The following is a 26,015-nucleotide window of genomic DNA, read 5'->3' as shown; positions in this document are numbered from 1 at the left end:
TTTGTATGTACAGTGATATATATGTGTATGTCTTTATCTATATTGTCTATATAGAGATGTGTGTTTGTATGATGTGTGTGTCTTGGTGTATATAAGGATGTTTGTATAATACACTTGTATATTGTGAGAGTGTGTATATGTATATTGTGAGAGTGTGTATATGTATATTCACACATCTCCCCCAAAAACGCACACTATATGTGTGTGTGTGTGTGTATGTATATATATGTATGTATATATATATATATATATATATGTATGTATGTATATATATATATATATATATATATACACACACACACAAACACGGTGTTTCAACACCAAACAAATTTTGAAAAATCTTTTTCTGATTTTGTTTTTACCATCAAAATCTTTTAGCTCTTTTCTCTTTTTGCAGAAGGTTGCTAGCATAGCCATTTCTGACTGGTGGATGGGTGTGTGTATGTAGTAGAAAATGTATATACTTTATAAATAAAAAAAAAAAATAAAGGGGAATGTTTTGTGAAAGTAACTAGTGGGATGAACGCTGTGTGCAGCCGTATCTTGTGCTGGTGTTGTACTTGTACTGCTGCTCTGAATTGTGGCTCATAGCTGCACTTGTTTCTTGGTTTCACTTCAGATTTTACGCATCTGTTTGTTGTCTCCCTGTTTTTTAGAATTCTTAAATTTTCTTTCCAAGGGCGGCACGGTGGCGCAGTGGTAGCGCTGCTGCCTCGCAGTTAGGAGACCCGGGTTCGCTTCCCGGGTCCTCCCTGCGTGGAGTTTGCTTGTTGTCTGCGTGGGTTTCTTCCGGGCGCTCCGGTTTCCTCCCACAATCCAAAGACATGCAGGTTAGGTGGATTGGCGATTCTGAATTGGCCCTAGTGTGTGCTTGGTGTGTGGGGGTGTTTGTGTGTGTGTCCTGCGGTGGGTTGGCACCCTGCCTGGGATTGGTTCCTGCCTTGTGCCCTGTGTTGGCTGGGATTGGCTCCGGCAGACCCCCGTGACCCTGTATTCGGATTCAGCGGGTTAGAAAATGGATGGATGGATGAAATTTTCTTTCTATTTACTGTGAAGGGTTTTTTTGGTGTTTCAAAAAAAAAAACTAATTAAATATGAAACCATTTAACAAACATGCTCATAGTTTAATATTTTCTCTACATATGCTGTTGGTTAAATGAGATGTTCTGTATGGATGTACTGTATTATATTCAACATATCTATGTATATAAGTATTGTCTGTGTGTGTAATAAAAAATGGGAGTATATATTTTTGTCATTGAGAAATCTGACCTTGTGGTTTCTAGTGCTCACTAAACAGGATTTTACTACTGTCCATATGAGGATGTCAGTCACTGTACATAACTCAAAGATTTTAGTCTGAATAAAACTTGCCACTGTTATTCGTTTTGGAAAATGCTAGAAGCTTAAAACAGATTCGGAGGAAATTTGCTGCCATGTTTTGCAGTACACAGTTAGCCCCACATAGGTATTTACAGGTTTATAGGTATTTAGTCCAGTGAAATGTTTAGAAACCATTTTAAATAACTGCCTTCCCAATTTACCTCCCTTTCAATCTCCGTAGAGAGTCTTTAACAGAATATTCCAAGTACAATGTAGAGAGAATAACACAAGTTCTAGATGATAATCCACTTTAATTATCGCATATTTGTAAAACTCGGTGCGTCACATTTAACGAGAAGAAACCCTGAAAAAGAAAAAAAAATGAAAACACAATATTTCGTTTTATTCATATATTTTTATAATTTGTATTGTAATGAAAGCTGGAAGTGAGTAACCTGCCAGACAGTAAGAAAAATGACCAAAGTGGGCTTACATAACTGTCCTTGGATTTTGTGAATCCATTCCAGATCCTGGAGCTGCTCTTCATCTTTCAGATATCTTTGATATGGCGTTGTTTGCATTCTGGATAGCATGATTCAATGACTTGTCACGATCTTAAAATGGAGTTGATGGTGCAGAAGATGAGCAGGACCCCTACGATTTGATGGAGCCTTTTTTTTTTTTTGAATGTGCTTTGTGTATTTGTGCTTCACAGATGTCTGATTTCAGTTACCAGCTTTAACTTTTATCACACTTGGCTCCATTCAAAAAACACATTTGCCAAAAGAAGGCGACACTCGTCACAAAGAAGAAACACTTAGAAAATATCACAGTTAATAATCTAGTCGTTCCTATTTCATAAGTCAGCCTTTGATTGTTCATAAACTACAGTTACATCTCTTTATTATTATAAAAAAAAAAAAATTTGGAAGGAGATGAGACGTGATTTTCTCAGAGACACACTTTGATGTCCCGTGAGGCAAGTCTTTGTGCCAGGAGATTTAACCACGACTGGGGCCTGAAATAAAAGACAGATTAGATGATAAAGTAGAACGTCGTAAAGAATTTAAAAATTTTGCCGCAATACACATGCAGAGTAGGTTGGAGATAATGGAAGTACGAAAATTCGAAATGGATAGTAAAGATCGCATTCGTGCAAATGAACGGAAATTATTGCACAGTGAAATAACAGAACAGCGAAATGAGATTGAATATATTGTTCAGATTTGAAGTTTAAGTCGGAGACTTGTAGATCGTCTAATTCATGTTGCCAGTTATAATTAACACTCTAAAAACGTTGCCGTGAGATGGAGACTTTTTTAACATGTGATTCTTTCAAGTTACGTCATACTTACAACCATTTTCAAACAAGACGACGGTCATCTAACCTCAGTTGTGTGAATGCTTTAGGCAGACACACTTCCTATGCTCTCAGCTTGTATAAATTTTATCAGGACAATAATTTTATATGTTCTAGATGACACATCAACAATGAAGCGAAGAAGAAAGAGCATGAACAAACATTCGCGAAAGTAATTTTATTTATTAGAGAGAAAGAAACGATATTCGGTCACAGGCGTTGCGTTGTCACGATGTAAGTCCAAACACGGAATGAAAATTCAGTGCGATCTTGAAGAAAAGTTAATTCCAAATATTGCTTTTACTAAAGGTTTCAAGTAAAAGTGAAAATAATGCATATGTAACGATTCCCATGTTACATATATTCTATATCCGGTTAACCAAACTTGGGCGTTGGCGAGCGAAGCGATTTTCAACAAAATAACTGACCCTTAGTCTTGATTTCCAAAGTATTTTAAAAGAGTAAAAACTGAGGGCAGCCCATTTTCTTTAAGATGGTGTACTTCTGCCTCTCCACCGGTGAACCATAACTTTCCTTTGGAGGTTAATAAAATAAAAAAGGAAGTTTATCTAAGCACAGTTTTTAAAAAATGTTTCTGTTTGGAACTTTTCTTCTTCTTCCTTCTCTTCATCTTTTCCCACTTCTCTGTTGAGTCGATATACTTGATAAGCCTTTTCCTCACAGCTCAGACCTGCACCTCCCCACCCCAGTTGGACCCTTTCCCTTCAAATCTTCTTTCACTTTATCCATCCACCTGCACTTTGGCCTCCCTCACTTTCTTGTCCTCATTCCCATCACTCTTTCCCCCCACACATCTTCATGGTCTCTTCATCACATGACCGGACCCCTTAATCCTACTTTTCTAGACGTTCTTAGATGTCTGTTTTATTCTGTAACTCCACATCTCCATCACCTCATTCTTATTTCTGCCACCTTGAACCTCTTCTTCTGAGCTCCGTTGACTGCCAAGGTCTCCGCGCCGTACGTCTAAAACTTCATCCTTCACCTCAATTCTTCAATCCCACAACACTCCTGATCCCTTCTTACCACTTGTTCCATCCACACTGCACTCTTTGACTTTTATCTCTGCATCTAATTCTCTATGTTGGGCAACTGCTGATCCCAGACATTTTAAACTTCTCTACTCTTTTCAGTGTCTCTCTATTCTCCCTGCAGGCTGACTTCTGATTCTTGATCCGCCTTTTTAACCTCAAATATTCCGTCTCCTTCTTCCGATTTATCTTCAGCCCTGGACACTTTTTCTATAGTGTTGTTTCTTGTGACTGAAGACAGAGAGATATAATTAAAGTTAGTAAAAATCTTTAATTGATACACACCAGGCAAAGGTAAAATGACAGAGAAGCACAGTCCTAGGACACCTGCCCTTCGTCCGCCCTGAGGCGTTGGTGTCCCAAATTTTTATAGGGTTTTTTGTCTTATGACTTTAGTTACACAAGTATTTTAAAATATTAGCCTGAATCAGCACTAACAGAAATCTACAGGTGGAATACATCTGTTAGTTTCCTTAGTTTGGGGCTTTTTTTTTTTTAGTAACCTTAAAACAAGAAGTAGCACTTAGCACGCATACTTTGGGCAAGCAGGGTCTGCATGGCTCTTGTCACGCACACCAGATTGATCAAGCTGTTTTGTATTTTTCCACACCTTTCAAAGCCCTTTTCCATTCTTGCATCTTCCTCTCCACTTTAAGACTTTCGTGGGTGTAAAAGATCAGATTGTTTTCACTCCCGTGCCCCCTTCGCACCGTGTTTTCCACTAAATTGTGGGAGTGTGATCACTCGTTTACACTCACTGTTTATAATATGCAGGCAGGGACACAGCTTTGCTCCAATCTTCCTTTTAGCTATTAGCAGTTGAGCCCTGCAGAAATAAATCTTTTTTTTTTTTTTTGGCATTGATGAAGAAGAAGATTGGATACAAACATGCAATAAATCACATGCAAATGCTAAAACTGGAAGGACCTGCAAATCTTGAAATGGAGCTTTGAACTGACAGGTTCATACTCTGCTAATAGTCGAGTTTTCAGACTAAATCAGTATGGCAGGATCAATTTGACAGCTAGGATTAGTAGACCTTAAAAACCTTCTTAAACTTCCTCAGTCCAATTCACGGCCATGAACAGCAGGACAAGAGCCTCTCATGGCATCATCAGGCACAAACCAGTTCTGGTGGGCAGGGGTGTGTGTAGTTGCAAGAAAGTCTTTATAATTCCCTGGAATTCTGCATGATTTCCTCCTCATCATCATCATCATCATAATAATGTGGTCTGACCTTCCCAAGCCCAAATAATAGACCAACTGAATTTCACCTTAAAGAAAACCACAAACGGTTGAAGTCTGTGTATCCATTAACCTTGAGGATTGTATCCTTTTTCCAGGTGAGGCTGTGAATGTTTAATGGCGTTTCCACCTCTACAGTGGGGGAAAATAAAGTATTTGATCCCCTGCTGAATTTGTACGTTTGCTCACTTAGAAAGAAATGAACAGTCTCTAATGTTTATGGTAGTTTCATTTTAAGTTTTTTAGTGCTAATTTTTTTTTTTTTTTTTCTCCCAGGGCTGAATATTTTTCCAATAACTAACTTTTTTTTTTTTTTTTAAAAAAAAGAACACAAAGCAATCGTTTAACATATCAAATCAACAAAAAATATTTACTTTTGACAAATGTTACTGTTTTGCACGTTGTTTGAGCCTGCATACTCTATGATTTCACATACATGTTACACAGCCAAGTCTGATCTCGCTCAAAGCAGCCCATTGCATGCCTTGCCACATTGCCCTCCTTACAATACGTGTTGCACTGGTGCTTCCTTTTCGGTTGTCTGTTGCTGCACTTTCTCACATGTGTTGTTAGTGTGTACTGTAGAGAGACAAGTCACCCTTTTGACTTTGTGCCATGCCACTGCCACCAAGTTTTCCGCCCGCATGAAAACCGTTGTCGCCTCTTTTCGTCATCAACCTGTGAAGGCCTGTGTCTCCTGTTCACCCTCACTGTGCCACAAGCTCCAATTCCCCTGCTCTGTAGCTCCATGAACAATTCTGGTGATGCCCATGTACACAACATGACCCAAATGTTCATAGCCCTGAAGCAGCTTCAGCACAACCTGACTTGTCAAGGGACAGTTCTCTAATTGAAGGGAATACTTACCTTTACGTGTGATTACTTTCAGGCAGAAACCAGTGTTTGCTTCTGCCAGTACAGAATCCTTTATGCCATACTTTGTGGGCTTGTCTGGCATATACTGGTGGAAAAAATGGCGCCCCTTGTATTTTATTATAGATTCATGCACAGACAAATCATAGCCAGGCTGATAAAATTGTTTATATGTTGGTTCCATAATGTCAAGCAGGGACTGAACTTTATACATGGGGTTATAACCTGGCTGACGCTTTAGGATTTGCTTCTGGTTATCACAGAAGTGAATAAAACTTTGCAGCAGCGCATACCTATCACACGGCATAACCTGTCCAAAGCCACCAGGGGACAAAGCACATTTGGACCAATGCTCCCTGAAGTTATATTGCCAGTCTAGTCCCATCTCTATTTGTAATGCCACAAAGCCCTTCATCTCGTCTTTTGTTGTGGGTTTCCACTTTGAAAAACGAGAATGTGTTGCAAAAAACTGCTTGGCATACCTGCTTGTCTTGTCTGACAGTAGCTGAAAAGCAGCATCAGGAGAGAGCAACCTGAAGTAGTCCAGTGGCTGGTAATCTGTCGAGTCCAACAGCAAGCCATGCTGTCTTGTGAAGGCAGGCTCTGTTGTAGGCACAGAGCTGGACGGTTTGACATCTGTGGCAGAGCGACGGGCGCTGAGCAGGCTCCTGTCAATCATGGAGAATCCACTGAACAGGATCATCTCCAGACAGAGGAGCAGCTTCAGTGACAGACTGCTGTCACCATCCTGCTCCACTGACAGACTGAGGAGACCCCACACTATGCGACTGTTCAATTCCACCCAGGGGGGTAAACGTTAACATTATACAAAGGTATTGTCTGTTATAACTGCATTGTTGTTACTCTTTAATTTCATATTGTTATTATCCGTATGCTGCTGCTGGAGTTTGTGAATTTCCCCTTGGTGATTAATAAAGTATCTATCAATCTAAAGAATCCAGTTTGGCTCCCACAGATCAATGTCTGAGTATTCCTCCCACATGAACCTTTCCGTAGGTGCGTCGGCTACGTGAATGCGGGCAGCTGATCAGCTGGGGCAGTATTGGCTGGTGTCTGATCAGCTGATGCCAGTTCCTCGCTGTCCTGCTCAATCTCCTGTTCACTGTCAACAAAATCCGATTCTGAAAATTCAGAGACCGACTCGGCGATAATGTGCAAAACATCATCTGCTGAGTATTTTCTTTTCTACACTTGCTTCTCTCCCTCGTGAGATGTCGATGCCATCTTGCCTTTGTTTACATTTCGTAAACTCCAGCACATGCAAGGATTAGATGCTGAGTCAATGAGTCTAACATTCCTCCAAGTAGAGAGGGAATGCCTGTGACGTAACAGTGAGATTTGTCACCATTAACAGCTGATTGTTGCCGTCTACCACTGGATGTTGACTTTTGTCGAAATGCGCCATCAACCCCTCCTGTCGACAAAAGTCGACATCCACTCTAAAAGAGTTAATGGAGGAGACGGAATATCAACCAAAAATCCAGAACAAAAAGTTGATTTGCATGTCATTGAGAGAAATAAAGATTTGGCCCCCTACGACCCACCCATGTGGCCCACAGATTACAATCCAATCGATCAATCACAGATCCTCCTGATCTCAACTCTTGATGTGTATAAAGTGCACCTATCCACAGAATCCATTTCTTCCATTCCCACCTCTCCACCACCATGGGCATCGCCAAAGGACGTCGGGGACGAGACTGAAATGGGCTACAAGTCCATCAGCAAGAAGTTTGGTGAGAAGGTGACAGCTGTTGGTGCGATTATTCAGAAATGAAAGAAATTTAAAATGACAGTCGCCCTTGGTCTGGAGCTCCATGCAAGATCTGGCCTCATGGGGTGAGAATGATGATGAGAAAGGTGAGGGATCAGCCCAGAACTACACAGGAGGAGCTTGTTATTGATCTCAAGGCAGGTGGGACCACCACAGTCACCAAGAACACTATTGGTAACACGCTATACCATAATGGATTGAAATCTTGCAGTGCCCTCAAGATCCCCCTGCTCAAGATGGCACGTGTACTGTACAGGCCCATCTTAAGTATGCCAGTGAACATCTAAATTATTCAGAGAAGGCTTGAGAGAAAGTGCAGTGGTCAGATGAAACCAAAACCAAGCTTTTTGGCATCAACTCGACCCGCTGTGTTTGAAGGAAGAGACATATGGAGGATGACCCAAAGAACACCATCTCCACAGTCAAGCATGAAGGTGGAAACATTAGGCTTTGGGGCTGTTTTTCTGCTCCCCCCATGAGGCAAGATCTTGCATGGAGCTCCAGACCGAGGGCGATTTGATTGTCATTTTATATTGATCTTCCATTTCCAAATAGTCGCACCAACAGTTGTCACTAAGCTTCTTGCTGATGGTCTTATGACTCATTCCAGTCTCATTCCTGACGTCCTTTGACAGCTTTCCAGCAGAGGTTGGAAAGGAAGAAATGGATTCTGTGGACAGGTGGGCTTTATACACATCTCGAGTTGAGATCAGGAGGATCTGATTAATTGATTGTAATCGCCAATCTGTGGGAGCCAGAACTCTGGCTGGGTTGTAGGGGATCAAATCCTTATTTCACTCAATGACATGCAAATCAATTTATAACTTTTATATATCGTGTTATCTCTGGATTTTTGGTTCATATTCTGTCTCTCTCCATTAAAATGAAACGGCCATAAAAATTAGAGACTGATCATTTCTTTGTAAGTGAGCAATCGTGCAAATTCAGCAGGGGATCAAATACTTTATTTATTTATTTTTTATCCCAATGTACTTCATCTGGACACTATTTTTTGGTTTTCGTCACAACATAACTGTGTCCACAAAGCCCATCACATGTCAACAGACCCTTGTGTTTAGTAACTTTGCAGAACCTCCTTTAGCATTAATGACCTCCACCATATGTTTCCTGTCGCTGCTGTTTAGCCTTTTTCTAAATTTAGGAGGCGACCATTCCCCCATTTCTGCCAGCCATTTCCGTTTCTTTTAATTTTTGATTGAACAGCGCTCTCTTGAGGTTATGCTGTAGCATCGCAGTTAGCTTGGGGTCTGAACTCTGGCTTGACCATCCCTCTTTTATTTTACTCTTGAGTTTCTGGTCCTTGTTGTGCTGCGTCACCCGACTTCTTCTTTCTTTAAGCGTCACGTGACGGAACACCACCTTGACGCTGTACTGTCGGATGTCATGAGGCAATCTTGAATTCTATTGTTCCTTCTGATAGTGTGTTGTCTTGACCTTGAGGCAGCAAAGCAACTCCGTCACATGATGCTTACTCCACCCTGAGGTTTTGCTGTTGTACTGTTAGGCGATTCTGTACGAGGGAAGTGTGACAGGTAGGAGTGACGGAGGTGGGATTACATCAGGGATCGGCTCTGAGCCCTTTCTTATTTGTAATGGTGATGGACAGGTTGATAGATGAGATTAGACCGGAGTCCCCATGGACTGTGATATTTGCTGATGACATTGTGATCTGTAGTGAGAGTAGAGAGCAGGTTGAGGAGACCCTGGAGAGGTGGAGATCTGCTCTAGAGAGGAGAGGAATGAAGGTCAGTAGGACCACCAAGACAGAATACATGTGTGTGAATGAGAGGGAGGTCAGTGGAATGGTGAGGATGTAAGGAGTAGAGTTGGCGAAGGTGGAGGAGTTTAAATACTTGGGATGCAACAGTACAGACTAATGGGGATTGTGGAAGAGAAGTGATGAAGAGAGTGCAGGCAGAGTGGAATGAGTGGAGAAGAGTGTCAGGAGTGATTTGTGACAGATGGGTATCAGCAATAGTGAAAGGGAAGGTCTACAGGACGGTTGTGAGACCAGCTATGTTATATGGGTTGGAGACGGTGGCACTGACCAGAAAGCAGGAGACAGAGCTGGAGGTGGCAGAGTTAAAGATGCTAAGATTTGCATTGAGTGTGACGAGGATGGACAGTTTTAGAAATGAGGACATCAGAGGGTCGGCTCAAGTTGGGCAGTTGGAAGACAAAGTCAGAGAGGCGAGATTGTGATGGTTTGGACATGTGCAGAGGAGAGATGAGGGGTATATTGGGAGAAAGGTGCTAAGGATAGAGCTGCCAGGGAAGAGGAAAAGAGGAAGGCCTAAGAGAAGGTCTATGGATGTGGTGAGAGAAGACATGCAGGTGATGGGTGTGACGGAGAAAGATGATGTGGGGAAAGATGATCCGTTGTGGTAACCCTTACGGGAGCAGCCGAAAGAAGACTACTGTTAGGCGATCACCTTTTGCCTCTTTGCTGTTTTCCATTTCAAACAGCCAGAGGCCAACAAAAGTGTTGTATGGAGTTAAAAAAACCTGAGTTATAGATATAATATATATAAACAATAAAAATAAAAACATACCAAAGCATCACAGTAGAGCAAATCCATGCACAGAGCTTTCTTTTCCTCCAAAATGTTTGACTTTATTCACTTAGCAAATGTGTTTCCCCAAAGTACCTTAGAAAAGAGGTCTACATCATCGAGTAAACGTCAGTCTGGGGGGCTGTTTACGAAAAAGTGTGACGGGACCAGGTTACCAAATCGATCGTCTCAAGTGCAGAGCTTTAAACAGAACAACACATTAGTTAATCTTCCTCTAGTTACGAGAGCCTGACAAAAGCCGTGATCAATTAGATGGATATTCACTGAGCGAGAGCTTTCAAATGCTTCTTAAACACCTTCAAATGGAGGTGGGCTGCTTGTTCCACAAGCTCGGAGCTACACATGGAAAGAGTCTGGATTGAGATTTCTTACCACGCACAGGTTAGGATTAGCAGACCTGAGTGGGTGAGAAGAAGCAGAGGATCTCTGTTTTTATGGGACCATCCAGGTGCTGCATTGTCCCTGCAGGACAGGAGTCCTCAATCACAGTCCTGGAAGGCCCCAGTAGCTGTTATTGTTCTAACCCAGTTGCTTAATTAGAATTTAATTTCATGGCTTGTTAGTGCTTTATCTCTGCTATGTCAGGCCATTGTCGTATCCTAGAATTCCTTCGCCTTTCTAAGGGGATCATTCAAATGATTTGAAGTCTAAAATGCGAGAGTAATTCTCAGTCCTTCACTTTTTTTTCTCTTCACTTTCCTTCCAAGTATTTGATTAAACCCAACAGTGCATGATAAATACACACAGGTGTAAATGGTAATGCTTGTCTCTTTTGTTATTTGCATGTTACTGCTAATTAGGATCCATTCAAAACTAAGAATGCAGCTGTTTAAGACTAAAATAAGCGATAAGGGTTCAAAATCTTAACAAGCGAGACCACTAAAGTGAAGCAAAAGTGTTACTGGAGCACTAAGAGCTTCTTATTAAGCAGCTGGGTTGGAGCAAAAACCTGCAGCCATTGCGGCCCTCCAGGACCGTGATGGAGGACTCCTACTTTAGGAGAACAGAGGTTGTTCTTCATGAACACTTTGTGCTGATTTGGAGTGCTGTAACAAGTCTATAAGTGAAACTAGCGACTGGGAGGCCGCTACAAATTCTACGTTTGTGAAATCCATACTTTTTCTGCAAATAATTATTTATTTTTTTAAGTCCTCGAAATAATTTTGTTATCATGGCAGTGATTTGTGCGTAAAATAGACCTTTTCGGCCGATGTAATAAAGAGCTTCCTGTTTAAACGGGGCTGCGAGGCGTGAACTCGGCTCTTCAGTGCACCTCATTTGATTTTTTCCCGGCAAACAAATTTTCAAAACAAACCATATTTTACGACTAATCAGAGTCGGAGTAATAATTATGTTGGCGTGGTGGATCATGTCCTGCCAGTCCCCGACGGGTGCATGGTTGATTAACGTCAACAACAATGTTGACATTTTGTTCAACGACTGTTCCTATAGAATCCCAATCCATAGACATCGGATTATCGAAAGGTTTGGTGTCCTCGTCAGACATGTGACTTCGTTTCCTACGCATCCTTTCTGCGGCCACTGCTCTTCTGGCTGCATTGCGATCATCACTCATTTTGATCTGAGATCGGCTAAAATTTAACAATGACCATTGTTAATACCCAGCCGTCATTACTCAGTTTGCCAATAGATGTCAGAAGGACGGATGCCAAAACTCAGCTGCCCAAAGATAGATTTCGACGTACCAAGCAAATGGCGATACGTTCTAAATTACTTACGGTTCCGGAGCTGTCGAAGGGTTTAAGTCAGTTGACGATGTTAGTCCTGAAAAGTACGCCCCACCAAAGCAACGTTCCAAAAACCAACCGAACTTACTGTTATCTGCTCGAACCAACATCGACTTACTATACTCGGCCGTCCAGCAGCGTCACTGAAGCATTCGAACATTCTTAGCCAATCATGCAATACTGCGTCTGCATTTGCCACGTTATGTTCTAATTACAGAGGCAGAGTCCCATTGCATGGTTCTAACTTGTATTGAGTCGAGGTATTGACGCGAACACCATGCATACGGATAGTATCAAATTATATATGAGGATGTTATTTCAAACTTCACATAATGTGTGCCAGACAAACAAAGATCAAGATTAGTTTAAACACACAGGAAAAGCAAAGCGGTTCCAAACTGGTTAATATAAATGTCAGTCTATTAATGGTCTCTTATAGCTCTGGCCAGTTGATAATGGAGGAGAGGAAAACAAAAACTCAATTGTCCACATCAATGGAGGTGGTAAACCTTTCCATAGCTGGCAGCTTGTTTTTAAATCGTAGGTGAATGGCTGATGACCAATGAGAGATCAGCAGAACAACATGCACTAAAAATGTGGCAGCCAGCTATGCGTTTATTGACACTTTCTTTTTCACAACAAAATTTCTCAATCCAATACGAGTTGAACTTGATGGCCGACCACCGTATTTGTTTTGAAGCCTGTGATTGGAGGTTCTGGTAGTCAGGGGAGTGGAAATCTGTTTGTGTGAGAGAGAGAGTTGAGGCGCTGTGGTGATTCCCCCTTGTATTTATGATGGTTTAAACAGAAAATGTGAAATTGAAAATATGAAGCAGTTGTTTTGTTCATCAGGCTAACTTCAAAAATGGAGTTGCATCTGGTTATATTATTTGCAAACTGGAAGTGATGTCAGTGATGGTTGTCAATCATCTTTTCTGCAGAGGGAGGAGGAGCAAAGGCATTAAGCAACAGTGCCGCCCTCTGGTTTGGACTGTAACCGCTACTTAATGAGCTCTGAGGTGGTCTCCAAGGCGCACATGTGTGACAGTGGGTATAAATAATTGTGCTGTGTGTGCACGCTCACTTCTAGAGAATGTCACTAATTGTTTGTCCTCTGTGCTCTCAATTTCAACAGCAGTACCATTTTTTTTTTTCTTCTTCTTAAACTCTTAGTATTTACAGGGCATTCACCTAGAGTAGGGGCACTCCTGGTGGTCTGCAGTAGATTCAAGTGTTTGTTCTAGCCAGTTTTGCATTTAAAAGCCAGGCCTAGCAGATAATACATTTTGGTATTTAGTTATATGATGTGGTGTTGTAATTTATTTCAGAACATTGTATTAACACAGATACTTCATGATGCGTATACACAAAGGTTTAAATGGAAGCACGTTGGCTGGAGAGCTGGGGTTTCCTTTGTCATTTGCACCTCCTTATTAACTGATGTCTGGTTAATTAATACTGAAATGTGGCTGTTTAAAACTAAAATAAACCATTAAGGGGTCTGAATTGTAACAAACAACTCAACTAAAACTAACCCCACAAAAAACAATTGTTTTATTAGGAAAGAAATGGGCTCTATTCTGAGGCAGCCATGATCACTTACCCATCGGGCTCTTGCTCGGTCTCCCTGAGCCTCCGCCCTTTTCAGATATCCTTTCTTGCTCGGTCTCCCTGGGGCTCTGCCTCTCTCTCTCTCTCTCTCTCTCTGTTTCGTTCTGTCTGTCTGTCTCCCTGGGGCTCTGCCCCCCTCTCTCTCTCTCTCTCTCTCTCTCTCTCTCTCTCTCTCTCTCTCTCTCTCTCTGAGGCTCCGCCCCTTCAGATATCCATTCTCGCTCGGTCTCCCTGGGGTTCTGCCCCTCTCTCTCTCTCACTTGGTCTCCCTGAGGCTCCGCCCCTTCAGATATCCTTTCTCGCTCGGTCTCCCTGAGGTTTTGCCCTTTCAGATATCCTCTCTCTCTTTCGTTCTGTCTATCTGTCTCCCTGAGGCTCTGCCCCTTCAGATATTGTCTGTCTGTCTGTGTCTCTCTCTCTCTCTTTCTCGGAGGCTCCGCCCCTTTAGATATCCTCTCTCTTCCTTTTGCGTTTTTGGAGCTACACACAAATAAGTTTTTCGTTCCACTTAAACTAGTTAAAGCAAAACCCAGCAGGCACTGCAGACCTCTGATGTGTTCAGAACTGACAACAAATCCAGACGTGAGCCAGGAGTTTAAACAGATTGTGTGCATCTTTTATTGGGACTTGAAGATCAGAATACTACTGTATGAGTGAATTAATGCTGAAATCCAGGGAGCTCTTAAGGGTTCACAAACCATTTAATAAAAAGTATATATGAGGCGCAGGGGCTAGAAATTGTCAGTGTCAGTTTATTTATAGAGCACATTTAAAACAATGTCAGTAATGCTGTAGCCAAAGGGCTTTACATTAAAACATAAATAGAAATAAAGTACAATAAAAACAAGTTGCAGCCAGCAGTGAGTTAAAGGAAAAGGAAGAAGATGACTAAGAGTGGGGAAACAATCAGTACCGGTGAAGGTCCTTGAAAGCTAGAGAACAGAGAGGAGTCTTCAGTGTCGTTTTAAGCAGCTCAGCTGAAGGGGACTCTTTAATGTAATGAGGAAAAGAGTAGCACAGACGAGGTACCGCAGCTGTCCCCCTTAGTTTTACACTTGGTGCGACGTACCGTAAGAGACAACTCACTGGTAGATCTAAGCTCTCTGGATGGCTGGTGTAAAACACACAATTCAGCGAAACACACTGCCACAGCTGTGCCTCACCCCAGTTTACAAAGGGAAGTGTGAGTGTTAGGAGAGGGATTGAATAAAAACAACACAGGGATAGAAAGAGCAAGAGACGCGAGAACATCATTATGGGGAAAGGCAGGATGAGCCAGCCAGTGAGGGCGAGAGGTTGTTTGTTGCTGTAGGGTCAGATCCACCCTAAATCTGGATTTTAAACTTGTGGATTGGAGCTTTTTTATGGGTTATTTATTTATTATGGAAGGAGCACTGCACTTTTCAACACAGTTTGACTTTATTGTAATCAAAGTATTGGCATTTGATGCACCTACCCCGTGTTCCGTGTGTGTTGTGTCCTCACATGCTAGGCTCATCCTCAGAAACGTTCTCAGCAGTGGCCGGTTCACAAGGCACCTTGAAGTGTGGAGCTGACCTACACCGTCGCAGACAGTGAAGTCAGAGTTTCATTGAACTTTGTGCATATGAAAGACTTGGACTTGAACCTTGTAGCAATGGCACCATTGTGTCACCCCTGTTTTTGTTTTTTTTAATATACTGTAGATCTCTCTCTCTCTCTCTCGATATATATCTATATAGTGATAGATATCCAACATCTGTATGTCTGTCCGGTTTTCATGAGAGAACTACTCTTAACGGATTTAGATCGGGTTTTTTTTTTTTCTCTCTATAATTTGTTTGAACATTCTGGTTGATTTTTGCGACTTCTCTTATTGACATGTATCAGTTCGCTTGCAGTACCGATTTATTTGCGAGAATTCGAGAGAGACGCAGTGGGGCGGGGCCTTCCTCATTCACGCACCAACCTCCAGGCCTTCCTTACTGCCATTTAGCTAGCGAACGAGAGAACTACTTAACGGATTTAAATTGGGCTCTTTTCTATTTACTTGAACATTGTGGTTAATTGTACAACTTCTGTCATCTTGCAAAGTATCATAGTTCACTTGTAGGAGTGATATATTTGCACTAATCTGAGATGGAGGCTGCGGGCCAAGGGGATGGGGAAGCTTAATGTCAAGAGTGGGGTGCCAGGCAGAGCCCTCCTCACTCACGTGCCAATCTCCATTAGAGTCGCTCTGCGTTTTTGGAGGTTTATCCTGTTTCACCAATACGTGGGCGTGTGTGTGTATGTATACATGTATGTATGTGTGTGTACAGTCATATGAAAAAGTTTGGGAACCCCTCTTAATTCTTTGGATTTTTTGTTTCTCATTGGCAACTTCCTTTTAATTTACGACATGCCTTATGGACACAGTAGGATTTCTGCAGTGACATTAAGTTTATTGGATTAACAGAAAATATGCAATATGCATCATAACAAAATTAGACAGGTGCATAAATGTGGGCACCACAACAGAGATATGACATCAATACTTAGCTGAGCCTCCTTTTGCTCCTTTGAGCCTCTCAACGCTGTCCTCCTGTAGCCTGTGATGAGTGTCTGGACTCTGATGGAGGTATTTCTGTCCATTCTTCATACCAAATCTCTGCAGTTCAGTTCAATTTGATGGACAGCCTGCTTCAAACCATCCCATAGATTTTCGATGATATTCAAGTCAGGGGACTGTGACGGCCATTCCAGAACATTGTAACTTCAAGTAACACAGTAACTTCAACTTTGTGACTGATGCCTGAACATTATCCTGAAGAATTTGTTGATATTGGGTTGAATTTATCCGACCCTCGACTTTAACAAGGGCCCCAGTTCCTGAACTGGCCACACAGCCCCACAGCATGATGGAACCTCCACCAAATTTGATAGGAGGTAGCAGGTGTTTTTCTTGGAATGTGGTGTTCTTCTTCCGCCATGCAAAGCACTGTTTGTTCTGACCACAACTCCATTTTTGTCTCATCAGTCCAAAGCACTTTGTTCCAAAATGAATCTGGTTTGTCTAAATGAGCATTTGATACAACAAGCGACTCTGTTTGTGGCGCGAGTGCAGAAAGGGCTTCTCTCTCATCACCCTGCCATACAGATGTGCTGAATTGTAGAACGATGTACAGATACACCATCTGCAGTGAGATGTTCTTGCAGGTCTTTGGAGGTGATCTGTGGTTGTCTGTCACCATTCTCACAATCCTGCCTCTTCATATGCCGCTCCTGTATTTTTCTTGGCCTGCCAGACCTGCTGTGTTGGTTTAACAGCAACTGTGCCTGTGGCCTTCCATTTCCTGATTCCATTCCTTACAGTTGAAACTGACAGTTTAAACCTCTGAGATGGCTTTTTGTAGTCTTCCCCTAAACCAGGAGACTCAACAATCTTTGTTTTCAGATCTTTGGAGAGTTGCTTTGAGGATCTCATGCTGTCTGTCACTCTTCAGAGGAGAGTCAAAGGGAAGGAAGCACAACTTGTAATTGACCACCTTAAATACCTTTGACCACTCATGATTGGACACTCCTGTCTATGAAGTTCAAGGCTTCACGAGCTCATCAAGTAATCAGCACTGAGCAGTGACAGCCATTCAAATCAGCACAATGACAAGGGGACACACATTTGTGCACAGCCAGTTTTCCACATTTGATTTAATTTCATAAACTAGATACTGCGTCACTAAAAGTCTTTGCTCAGAAAACACCGCAGTACTCAGATATTCCTAGGAAATGAAAGACTGTTATTTTTTTATTGAAAGGAGAGTCGATTATTATGCAGGCTGAGTGGGGTTCCCAAACTTTTCCCCAAGGGAGCGATACAGCCTTAATCTGTCACTAATATATATATATTAATGACCGATTAAGGCTGTATCGATCCCTTGAAACCCTGTCCAGACACCAGGTAAAAGTCCACAAGTTGACTTTATTTAAATGCCACAGTGCACAAAGCACCCTCTCCTCCACTATACTCGTACAATAATAATAATAATCACTAAGAAAGAATAAACCAATCCTCCAGCTCCCAGACGCGTTGCCACCCTTCCACCCAGCTCAGCTCGCCGTCTGGGAGCTCCCATAGTCCTTTTATTCTCCCTGACCCGGAAGTGTTCCTAATCCCCAGTCCATGTGATTTCAATATCAGTTCCGGGTCAGGTACGAGTCCTTCTTCACCCCGGAAGCATGTCGCTCTTCCCTTGACGCACTTCTGGGCTATAGGGCACAAAGAAGTCTTCAGTCCTCCCTGCAGCTCCATCTTGCGGCCCCTGGGCAGGACTGAGGATAAAAACTACAAAGTCCATGACTCCCTGCTGGTCTTCGGGGCACCTCCATACTCCAGGGAGTCTTCATATGTAAAATATATATATATATATATATATATATATTTTACACACACCATAGTTAAGGTTAATGGCTGGTCCCACTCCTGCGCACAAACACACTTGCACAAGGTCAGTTTACAGTCACAAGTTTAACTTGGCACATTGTTGGGATGTAGGCGGAAAACTCCTGCCGTGATTGGGATAGCACCACACAGATGGCAACCAGGCGTGGGATCTGAACGAAGGAAGATGGTCTTGGAGGCAGTGACATTAACCCGTGTGCCACTGAGTTGCTCACCAATCTGAAACGTGAAAAGGAAAGGAGGCCACATTAAAAGTTTTGGAGGTGAATAAATCCTATCATTAGGTTTAAACCACTTGTCAGAATTTGCAGAAATCCACTAATGCTTGGAAACCGTGGTTTGAATTCCCACCTAGTTACAGTGTGCGGTCAAGATCTGCCCTGGTCGATGTGGAAAGTTGTGGTTTCCTTTCCTGCTGAAGATTCTTTGTAAAGTTGCACCTGCAATTGGCCATAATTGGCCTTGGATGAGTGCAAGAGTGTTAATTTCCTGATGATGTACAATCGTCTGGATTTTGGATTTGGTGGTTCTATCACTTTTATTGGCACTTGATATCTACTAGGAGTGCCCAAGTGGAGTACAATGGGTATGCCAAAGCCTTCACCTGCCTGCAGGGTTGGAATTCTTAAGCGACTTCAGTTTTAAATGAGTCCCCTTTTTGTTTTCTCACAGACTTCACGATGCCGCTTTGTAAGATTCGTATTTTGTTCACACTTTTTTGCAATTCATTGTTTTTAATTTATGATCGCTGCATTGTTGGAGCTATCAGCTGTGCTGCACGACTTCCTCCAGCAGGCCGCTTATGGATTCAAATAGCAAAGGAGAACTCTCAGCACAGGCAGATTTTGATGCTGCTGCCTCAGATATTAATATTTGGTGCTTATTTTTAGGAACGCGATGTGCTTTTGTAGCCTGTGTGCTCTAAAGATTCTCCCCCAAGCACTCTTTGAGGACATTGTGCTGAGTTCATATTTTGTATCTCGCACAAACAGGGATAAGGCAGCGGTGGTTCATTTGAAGGGAAACCAACATTTTTTTATATATATATATATATATATATATATATATATATATATATATATATATTTATTTTGATGAGCATGACTAATCACCCACTGTGCCTGATTCTGCATTTTAAGATCGAGGATTCTCTGTACTTGCAGTAGTGAAGACCAAGCAGCTGCTAAAGAGGCTCGGGGCGAATGATATTAAGAATAGAAGTTCTTTAAATGTTTTAAACTTTGTTAACCTTTATCCTAAACTGCTGGGTCATTTTTATAATGCATAGGTGAGTAACATTTAATTTCATTAGTTATAAGGTAGTCCTGCTGAACGCCTGATGTATAATATGCGTCCGGAGACGACCAGGAGTTAAATGTTCTTAAAAGTGGGTGGGAACGATTAGACGGCTCACAGAGTGTGGCATTTCTAAACCAATCCAACGCCTCAAAGGCAGCTTTTCAATGTAAGGGGCGGGGATTTTGAACTTGAAAGATCAGAGGTGCTCTCGTCGCCACTTAGGGGTCACCAACTGGCTGCAGGTTTTCATTCTAACCCTTTGCTTAATGAGTGGCCTGTTTTTGCTGCTAATTAACTTCTTTTGAATTCATTTTAGTTGATTTGCTTTTGAAGACTCAGACCCCGTAATTGTTTTTTTTTCCTTAATTAGCAACCAAACAATAATACGATACAAAATACAATACAGTTTATTTTTGTATAGCCCAAAATCACATAGGAAGTGTCGCAATGGGCTTTAACAGGCCCTGCTTCTTGACAGCCCCCCAGCCTGGACTCTCTAAGAAGACAAGGAAAAACTCCCAAAAAAAAACCTTGTAGGGAAAAATGGAAGAAACTTTGGGAAAGGCAGTTCAAAGAGAGACCCCTTTTCAGGTAGGTTGGGCGTGCAGTGGGTGTCAAAAGAAGGGGGTCAATACAACACAATACACAGAACAGAACAAATCCTCAATACAGCATAAAAATAAAAATTTTAGAAGTACGGAGCAGAATTTAACAGTAATGAGCCAAAACAACTGGTGTCCATCATACAGTATCTGAAAATAAAGAAAGATGAAGGTCTCAGGAATGTTGATCTGCTCAGGTCTCCAAAACATTTTAACAGAGCTGCTCATAGAAAAGAGAACATCAGCAATTTCTGAAATGTCTGCTAATGCACCACAAGAGCAGCAACAAGCCATAGAATTAAAGGACGGGTTTAATTAATGACAAGAATTGGCACCTCATTAAGCGGCTGGTTGGAGTGAAATTGGTTGGAGTTTGAAGCCCTGACTGAGTTGGTCTTCGGTTGGCTCCCTCACTTCACATTTCATTTCTCTTTGTGTGTCATTTAAGGAAAGAAATGAAGCAATTCAGGGGAAGAAATCTTAAAAAAAAAAAAAAAAAAAAAAAGCAATTCAATTAAAATGAACTCGCAAGAAGTCAATTAACACCACAAACAGGGCACTCAATTTAAAAGGGTTAGAACGAAAACCTGCCGCCACGGTGGTCCTTCAGGACAGGACTTGGCTACCCCTGTGACAAACAGCAAGCTTCTGATTACGAGAAGTGGAAAAGTCTTTTTTAAAAAAAGACCCCTTTAGATATATAAATGTGTGTGCAGTGAGCACATTTTAAAAATAAACAGAATCTGATGCAAGACAAGAAGCTTTCTGTAACCTCAGATTATACACTGGCCTTTGATGGCATCATTGGGTGAGTGGTAAACGTGAATGTGTCGTCACAGATGCTGTGTGGGCTCTCTGTTGTTCAGCGTTATGGCAGCAGTGTAGGAGTCGATGTATGCCTGAAAGAAGTGTTAGCTCTGTTTGTGAAAATATGAACTGCAAAATATGCATTTGAAGTAATCGGTGTGTCACACTCTGTCAAAAGGAGTACCGTTAAGAGAGCGGATAATGAAGAGCCACACGACATGACAGTTTCACTTACTCAACACGCCTAACAGCACCAGCAGAATGACGCCAAGGCTGCACAGCATCCACCTTCTGACTGAATGTCTAAATGAAGAACTACAGAAAGTTAACATCACTCTCTAATCGGACACGCCAGCATGCTGTGACAAAATCGCCACAGACCACAATGCTTATCTAAACGCTGTTGCTGCTGTTATGTCACATAGTGATGCAATAGTTAAAATGACAAAAAGATCTCGCAGTAGACTTCACAAATGTGTGGAGCCAAGTAGCTGTGATGGCCTGTGTGTCTGTCTGTCTGTCTGTCTGTTTTATAATAATTATAATAATTCCTTGCATTTTTATAGCGCTTTTCTCACTACTCGAAGCACTCCGCAATTGCAGGTTAAGGGCCTTGCTCAAGGGCCCAGCAGAGCAGAGTCCCTGTTGGCATTTATGAGATTTGAACTGGCAACAAGGTTGCCAGTGCAGAATCCATTTGCCTAATGCCACTTTCACAACACTCATTGTAAGAAACAAATGAATTACTAAGCTTCTGTTACCTTGTGCAGCTGAGCTCCCGAATGGGCTTTTTATTTTCTGTCATCAAGTCTTTCTTTCTTTCTTTCTTTCTTTCTTTCTTTCTTTCTTTCTTTCTTTCTTTCTTTCTTTCTTTCTTTCTTTCTTTCTTTCTTTCTTTCTTTCTTTCTTTCTTTCTTTCTTTCTTTCTTTCTTTCTTTCTTTCTTTCTTTCTTTTTCTTTCTTTCTTTCTTTCTTTCTTTCTTTCTTTCTTTCTTTCTTTCTAACGCTAGCAGCACTTGAAGAACCGTGTCATTCCTCCATGGTGTGACTGAAATGTATGCAAATACCCTTAAAGTCTGCAGTGTGCACTTTAATCATGATGTCTGAATTGTTTGATTTGTGATTTTAAAGTGTGGAGCAGAGGCGGAAATGTGTCTCTGTCCTAAACCTTATGGTGGGCACTGTAAGTAAGGCTCTGTGGACTAATCACTAAGGTACTGACTCTACAAAGAGACATGAAACCTAACTCTTCTCACAGTGATGTGTGTGTACTTTTGATTTATAGCACCAAATTGGCACTTTGTGTGTGTGTGGCCCTGCTCAGCACTGTATCCATAGTAGGTGACTGACATCAGTCCGGTGCTACATTGTTAGGCCCCTTAAGGAGGTGGGTGAAGCCTGACCTGAATGAAGCCAGTTACATAATGGCCGCATGATTGTGTACAACACTTCATCATGCATTTATTTTTGATGGCATTTTTAAGAATCGCCTGCTTTCAGTGTTACAGACTGTTGGAATTTCGTACATGATGTCATAACATTTTTAGAGGAGACCTTCCAAATGTCAGTGCTTCCTAGAAGTTGCAGATCCTCATTTTAATTTCACAGGAGTGTGGAACAGAATAAAGTGTTTAACAGAGGATGCAGTATGATAAACAAAGGACACGCTGCTTTCTTGGCAAACTATTTTTTTTTTTTTAAAAACTGCAGGATTTAAAACTCTGCCATTGTGTTATGATCACGAGTAGAAGATCTGCAGTGAGCTTGTATTCACTTCTGTGTTTTAGGTTCAGTTATGATTCAAGTTAATGGAGTCTTATCGTGTGTGCTGTCGGACATGAATCAGCACTGATGCTTAGCACTTGTATCTGTGAACTGGAATTCATCAGTGTTGGCTTATCTGTTTCTGTTGTGATTAACGGTAACTCAGCTTTTATAGGGAATTGAAGTCGCTGCTTTGTATATATATATATGTATGTGTGTATATTATATATAAAAATAGGAGTGTGTGTGTGTGATACAGTGGAACCTCGGGTCATGACCATAATTCATTCCAATTTGGTCATGACCCGAAGTAATTTCCCCTATAGGATTGTATGTAAATACAATTAATCCATTCCAGACTGTATGAACTATATATAAATATGTTTTCTTTAAAGATTAAGCACAAAAATAGTTAATTATACCATCGAATGCACAGTGTAATAGTAAACTAAATGTAAAAACATTGAATAACAGAGACAAACACCCAGGCTCTCTGCTCAGCATCTCTCTTTCTCTCTCTCCTGCAGCCTCCTGTTCTTTCCTGTTCTCTTCTTTTTCCCTTTAGCCGACTTGCCCTTCTGTTTATGAAGAGGCGTAGTATTCGTGACAATCGGCAGCTCCTGGGAACAATTACGGATGCAGACTGCTTCTCACCTGTGCACTTAGGTGATCAATACCCAAATCAGAAACTCTTCAGGAACCGCTTCGGCCACACACCACCACGCCCCCTCGCTAAACCGCGAGTGCGGTGATTATTTTTTAAAATGGGCCTTTTTGACGGGAGATATGGACCCGCTGTACCACAGGAGGAAGCTGGGTTGAGAGGAGGTTACAGTTTTGAGGGAGTCCCTCGGCGTGGTGCACCGAGAACAATGTGCAATACAGAGAGAGACTGAACACGTACAGAAATCATCGGCGCTTACAAACCGGAAGGGAACCTGGCTTGTTCGTCACCAGAGTGTGTGTGTATTTTTATATAAAAAGAATTAAAGGAACACTTTTTAATCAGAGTATAGCATAAAGTCAATGAAACTTCTGGGATATTAATCTGGTCAGTTAAGTAGCAGAGGGGGTTGTTAATCAGTTTCAGCTGCTGTGGTGTTAATGAAATTAACAACAGATGCACTAGACGGGCAACAATGAGATGACCCCCAAAACAGGAATGGTTTAACAGGTGGAGGCCACTGACATTTTTCCCTCCTCATCTTTTCTGACTGTTTCTTCACTAGTTTTGCATTTGGCTACAGTCAGTGTCACTACTGGTAGCATGAGGCGATACCTGGACCCTACAGAGCTGGCACAGGTAGTCCAACTTCTCCAGGATGGCACATCAATATGTGTCATTGCCAGAAGGTTTGCTGTGTCTCCCTGCACAGTCTCAAGGGCATGGAGGAGATTCTAGGAGACAAGCAGTTACTCTAGGAGAGCTGGAGAGGGCCATAGAAGGTCCATAACCCATCAGCAGGACCAGTATCTGCTCCTTTGGGCAAGGAGGAACAGGATGAGCACTGCCAGAGCCCTACAAAATGACCTCCAGCAGGCCACTGGTGTGAATGTCTCTGACCAAACAACCAGAAAGACTTCATGAGGGTGACCCAAGGGCCCCATGTCCTCTAATGGGCCCTGAGCTCACTGCCCAGCAGCATGCAGCTCGATTGGCATTCGCCATAGAATACCAGAATTGGCAGATGCACCACTGGTGCCCTGTGCTTTACAGATGAGAGCAGGTTCACCCTGAGCACGTGACAGAAGTGAAAGGGTCTGGAGAAGCCATGGAGAACATTATGCTGCCTGTAACATCATTCAGCATGAGCAGTTTGGTGGTGGGTTAATGATTGTCTGGGGAGGCATATCCATGGAGGGTCACACAGACCGCTACAGGCTTGACAAAGGCACCTTGGCTGCCATTAGGTATCAGGATGAAATCCTTGGACCCATTGTCAGACCCTATGCTGGTACAGTGGCTCCTGGTGCACGACAATTCCTGGCCTCATGTGGTGAGAGTATGCAGGCAGTTCCTGGAGGATGAAGGAATTGATACCATTGACTGGCCACCACACTTTCCTGACCTAAATCCAATAGAACACCTCTGGGACATTATGTTTTGGTCCATCCAATGCCACCAGGTTGCACCTCAGACTGTCCAGGAGCTCAGTGATGCCCTGGTCCAGATCTGGGAGGAGATCCCCACAACACCATCTGTCATCTCATTAGAAGCATGCACCGATGTTGTCAGGCATGTATACAAGAACACAGGGGCCATACAAAGTGCTGCGACAATTTGAGTTGCTGCAATTCAATTTGGGCAAAATGGACTAGCCTGCCACATCATTTTTCACTCTGATTTTTGGGCGTCTTTGAATTCAGGGCTCTGTAGGTTGATCATTTTCATTTCCATCAAACGATGTGGCATCCTTTCGTTCCTAACACATTACCCAGTCTATATCAGTATAGATATCCAGGAGGATTTCTTTTCCCATTGAGATCTGATGTGTTTTCAAAGTGTTCCTTTAATTTTTTGAGCAGTTTATAATATATATATATATATATATATATATATATATATATATATATATATATATATATATATATATATATATATATAGAAGAGAGAGAGCAGGCCAAAAGTTTGGACACACCTCCTCATTCAATGTGTTTTCTTTATTTTCATGACCATTTTCATGGTAGATTCTCACTGAAGGCATCAAAACTATGAATGAACACATGTGGAGTTGTGTACTTAACAAAAAAAGGTGAAGTAACTGAAAACATGTTTTATATTCTAGTTTCTTCAAAATAGCCACCCTTTGCTCTGATTACTGCTTTGCACACTCTTGCCATTCTCTCGATGAGCTTCAACAGGCAGTCACCTGAAATGGTTGTCACTTCACAGGTGTGCCTTATCAGGGTTATTTAGTGGAATTTCTTGCTTTATCAATGGGGTTGGGACCAGCAGTTGTGTTGTGCAGAAGTCAGGTTAGTTGGACGATCATTTATTTTTCAACAGGACTGTGTAAGGGCTATTTGACCAAGAAGGAGAGTGATGGAGTGCTGGAAATGGTCATGAAAATAAAGAAAACACATTGAATGTGTCCACTTTTGGCCTGTACTGTGTGTATGTATATATGTATATACAGTATAATACATATATTTATTTATATATATATATATATATATATATATATATATATATATATGTTGATAGTTTTTTTTTTTTCGCACCCCACGTCTTTGCTCGATCAGCTGCCGGTTTTCTGCTGCTGTCGTGCTGCGTGGTCGGCATTTCGTGTAGCGCTTTGTATGTTTAAAAGCATGTACAGCAGCTGTATATTCGATCTCTGTTCACTGTTACCTTATTTCACCGAGTAATATTTTCCGTTTGCGCTAATGTGATTTTTACTCTCATTTTTTGAATTCTTTCAAATTTTCCTACTGCCATTATCTCTAACCTGCTCTGCATGCGTATCACTGGACTTGCTTCCAAGATTGTAAGTATGACGTGACTTGCCCGTCTCATGGGAAGTG

General features: G+C 41.8%; 1 protein-coding gene across 5 annotated transcripts in view; it reads left to right on the top strand.

Moving 5' to 3' along the window:
- itprid2 (ITPR interacting domain containing 2) overlaps positions 1-26,015 on the top strand; it is a 285,322-nt gene that overhangs the window by 116,348 nt on the left and 142,959 nt on the right. The window lies entirely within an intron of this gene.

The sequence above is a fragment of the Polypterus senegalus genome, chromosome 6 (assembly GCF_016835505.1).
Source record: "Polypterus senegalus isolate Bchr_013 chromosome 6, ASM1683550v1, whole genome shotgun sequence".
Lineage (NCBI taxonomy): Eukaryota > Metazoa > Chordata > Cladistia > Polypteriformes > Polypteridae > Polypterus > Polypterus senegalus.
Note: the sequence above shows the minus strand (reverse complement) of the source record. Positions and strands in the feature narration are given on the sequence as shown.